Source organism: Buceros rhinoceros, unplaced genomic scaffold (genome assembly GCF_000710305.1).
Source record: "Buceros rhinoceros silvestris isolate BGI_N320 unplaced genomic scaffold, ASM71030v1 scaffold37730, whole genome shotgun sequence".
Classification (NCBI taxonomy): Eukaryota; Metazoa; Chordata; class Aves; order Bucerotiformes; family Bucerotidae; genus Buceros; species Buceros rhinoceros.
In genome coordinates, this window is record NW_010388487.1 from 2,726 (window position 1) to 7,246 (window position 4,521).

Sequence of the window (4,521 nt, forward strand, 5' to 3'; positions counted from 1 at the left end):
ACTTCCTAAATGGCTTTTTTGTCCCCTAGGACTCTCTTGTCTCTCATAACTGTCACCTCCTTCCAGCACAGCCTGCCCCTCCCGGAACCTCAGAGTTGCATAGCACCCTGAATGCAGTCCAGCCAGCTGACAAATGAGTTCTGAAGGCTTCTTATGAGGTGACTAACATTGGAACTCTCGATTTATTAGTGTTAAAACCTGCGGCAAAGCAGAGCATAGTCAAGTAGTTGCAAATCCGTCCATAAAGTTTCTTTGGTAGAAAGTTATTTCAGGTCAGCTTAGGACACTCTTGTTACCAGGTACTCCAAGACTAGTATTTGCTCAGTGGCAAGCCAAAGATGGTTACAGAAAAGAAAGGTGTGTGTTCTGCTTGCTGTTTAATTATTTCAAGCCAAATTCAGTATGTCAAATTCAACAAATGTTTTCTGGTGTGATGTTGTTAAAGATGTTCAGGGAAATTGTGCTCCAACTGCAGTTACTCCTTCTAGTTAGATACCCAAGACAGCCAGCCTGACACGTTGTTATTGGAAAAAATTATATTTTGGAAGAACTCACTACAGAAGGTGACAGAATTCCAAAAATCAAATTACATGAAAATATACATCGCAATTTTCTTTGTACATTAAGTGAGGAAAACTTTGAAGTAGAAGGCAAAGAATATGAAGGGCCACAGAATAGAGAAAAGGGAAAAGGAGGGAAACTATTTGATACCAAACCCAGAAGTTCATGATTTGAAAGCCTACAGATGTGCATGCTTGAACTCAACCTTGAGAAAAAAAAAAACAAAACCACAAGCCTCCTGCACACACACCCCACCCCACAAACAGGCAATGAAAAAGGCAAAAAAAGAATTCACCCATAAAAAGCAGCTTATTCCTATCTTGGATTATCTTAGTCAACTTCCAAATGAAAGCACTCACATCCCCTGGAAGTTAAAAATCCACCAGGCTGCTCAAGGGTGCTCCATGGCCAGTTTTATTGCTATACCCAATTCAAGAAGTATGTGCAATTGGGTTTAAAAAAAGGGGGGGGAAGGAAAAAAACCAAAGCACCTTTGAGACTACAGCAAGGTCATCATAAAAGAAGACACAAGTAATTGATAGCAAATCTTTTCAGGGTTTAATTAGGAAAATTTTAAGTTCTGATGGGGGAAACAAAAGGGAGCACATTCCCAAAAACCAAAAGAGGTACTAAACTTTAATAAGCAAGAGATTTTTAATTAAGCCTCAGTGGGTCAAAGGAAAACTATAGTGGGGAGGGGCAAAAAAACAACCCAAAAATTTTATCCTAAGTGGTTTTAGTTTGACATGCTTCACAAGCTGTTGTTGTGTTGGGGTTTGTTTTTAAAACTTATAGGAAACAATAAACAGGGAAAGAAAAACCTGCTAAAATCTTTAGAATTTACATTTTTCTATTCCTACCTACAGACAGCATTATTTGGTACAAGGTGTAGTTGTGGATGTACATGGACAGTATATATATTATCCGGATCATGTTGTGCTATGTACACATCTTTACAATTCTTCCTGAAGGTTAAAGCAGTTTATTAGATTTCAAAATGCGCAATCATCTTGTGTTGGCACTTGTTAGGCTCTTGTCAGCATTGATAACTGGCATGTTTTATTGCAGCCCAGTTCCAGCCAGTGTTTGCCAACTTGTAACAACAGAAGTCCAGCAATAGGTGGGTAGAGTGCAGGAAAAACAAACAGTGCCATGTTTCTCAATTGGAGACCTACAACGAAATTACAGGTATTAAAATAAACACCCTCATCAACCTCCATTACATTAAAGATGTCAAATAGCATTTCAAGCTCAAGGAAGATAATCATACTTCAAGAACTTTACATACCTCTAAACAGAAGATGCATAAATCCAAATCATCACCTGAGAAAGCCTTGAGTTAGTTCAGCACACTGTGTCCAAGCTCAACTATCAGACTTTCAGGCTCCTGTTACTGGTGTTGCTTGTCAAGTGCACAGTGTGTAAATGTTTGATTATTCACGCATAGGGCTAAACACCTGTAGAGTTATCGTTGAAGCTTCCGTGCATCACTTACTGTGACTGGTGGATGCTGCTCAAACAGGGAAGTGTGGTACAAAATGGCATAGCAGTGCTTCAGCGAGCAACACCACCACAGCTACACCACCAAGTCAGTCTGAAACCAGCTACATGGCCCCTTCTCATCCAATTCACTGCCCATCACTTACTTAGGAGGAGTCACCAGTACTTACAAAAGCTTTTGCCTTCCAAAAAAGCAACACAGCCAATTACTTCAGTATTTGTCACGAACATTGTTTCACTATGGCCAAGTTTAACATGGCAACAGAGCTGAGGTTAGCTGAGGATATGCTGGAGTGTTACTCACTCGCTTTCAGAGAGGAAAAAACTGTCAGCTGCATTAACAATTCTTGCACTCTGGTTATAGACAGTTGTACAAGACATTCAGTTCCTTTGCCTAGTCTTTTGATGAATATTAATCATTTTTCATGCTTTCTCTATACTGCAGAAGTTCCATTCAATCAAAGCATTTCTGCAGAGAAGAGAGACTGCAGAACAAGTTTGTCACAGATGGAGCCTTCCCCCACACCCAACTCTTACAGAAGTGTAAGAAAGGAATTTTTTTTCACCAGGGTTGTACAGGAGATAAACTAGCAGAAGGATTTAGTAAGCTGTTTTAGCTGTTCAGACAGTACTACCCCTTCAAACAACACACAGTGCTGTATTTGTTTCCGCACCCTCCCCCCCCTCCCAGTTTTGTATACTGAGGCTAACTAGTACAAACAGTTTGGGGCTTCTCCAGCCAAATGGGTCAGAGTGGTTAATTTGCCAAACCAACCATTAAGAAAAGGCAGCTTCAACATGAAGCTCTGTTTTGCTTTGAAAAGCAAGAGGGAAAAATATTAGCTAACTGAGGAAGTGTTTCCTTGTCATACCAAGATTAAGGTGACTAAAGGCCAGGTATTTAAGGGCCATGTTTTAATACTGAGCTTTCTACACAAGATTATTAAAGAAAGTAAGTCCCATTAAAACTAGGATGGGATTGTTCAAATTAGAGTAAGTATCTTGAGTCAGAAGCTTGTTTTTAAAACAGTGGCATAAAGTGCAAACACCGCATCAGCTACCTCCAGGTTAAAACTTGTCCAGGCTCTCAGACATGCTACAGTTCAGTTTCCAGAACACAGCTGGTTTTCTGAAGCTATTTGTCAGCCTTCCTCAAAAATCTTAGGGCTGCTGAAGAGACCACCACATTTCTTCTATTACTGATTGGTAATACCTCAACTTGATCCCTTCTAATACACTACTAGACCTTCTATTACGATTCCCACAGATACCTGAAGCAATCCTTTCCAAAGGGCTCCTAACAACCTCACTGAATCCTTATTTAAAAACCACAAGCCAACAGCTGCAAGATAAACTTTATACCTATATATTTAAAAAAACCACACACTTGGAATAGCAAGATAGGATGCTTTTAGGATTCAACCAACTGTTCTTCACAATAATGAACATGAAAGAATGATTAATCCCTTCTACTACAGCTCTAGTAACCCCTAAGCCCTTTTAATAAAGCAGGATGGATACTAATAAAGAGAATTTGACTTCTAAACAGCACAAATGCAATAGTACAGGACAAGTTCCCCAATCTCAGCAGAAGGGACTGTTACTGCACTACTACTTCAAAAGGGTTTTAGTCTTAGTATCACATACAGCCAAAGAACTCCACTGAGACCATGCAGCTGAGAGTAAAGGTTTCGGGTTTTTTGCCTTTGAGGGAAAAAAAAAAAATCAGGCACTTAGGCAGGAAATCCTCAGGTCAGATAACTAACTTGTCTTTAGAAGGATACTCACCCTGAAGAAAGTGAAGCTACTAGCTGCTGAATAAGTGTCACTCAAAAGCAGTTTCTTGGCTTTTTCTTACACAGCGGGCAACTTTTCTTTTAAACTCTCCATTTCTGTCTTCTCTCCATTCTTTCTGTAATTGAATAGACAGCTTTCAGATGTCAGTCCTGTAACAACATACGTGTTCTAGAAAGACTCTGGGTGTTTACGTTTTCAGACATGAGCCACCTAGTCAACTCCTAGATTTGCTTACAATCATCTAGTCACTGAAAACTTGTCACATTCAGGACTTTTCCAGGTTTCTATGCTAGCTGCTCACAAGACAATGAGGACAGAGCCTTTCCCCTCTGGATTTTAAGCATTCTCCAAGACTAACCTGGTAGCTATCATTATTTCATAATGTCTATTTGCAAAGTAGCAGCAAACTCAAACTGTGGACCACAAGCTGATGTTATGGGTTAGAGAAAATGTCTTCAATTGCAGTGACAAAAAAACCATACACAGCTACTGTGGAGCCAGGACAGTTTTGACTCCCCTTCTACCTAGCCAGGACGCTCCAGAACAGAAATACAGAAGTCACAGCATGCAGAAGAGGTACAGCAGTGTCCTTAGAAAGAAAACACTTCCTAGTTAGACATGGCTGCAAGATATTGGCTCCATGAGGAACACTCAGCACACCTA

General features: G+C 40.1%; 1 long non-coding RNA gene across 1 annotated transcript; it reads right to left on the reverse strand.

The window, feature by feature from the left end:
* Positions 1-521: 521 nt before the first annotated feature.
* On the reverse strand, positions 522-3,974 carry LOC104502122. Its single transcript, XR_727849.1, has 2 exons — positions 3,850-3,974; positions 522-1,732 (listed from the first exon to the last, which is right to left on the reverse strand). It is a non-coding gene; the product is annotated as an uncharacterized LOC104502122 (long non-coding RNA).
* Between the last annotated feature and the right edge of the window lie 547 nt (positions 3,975-4,521).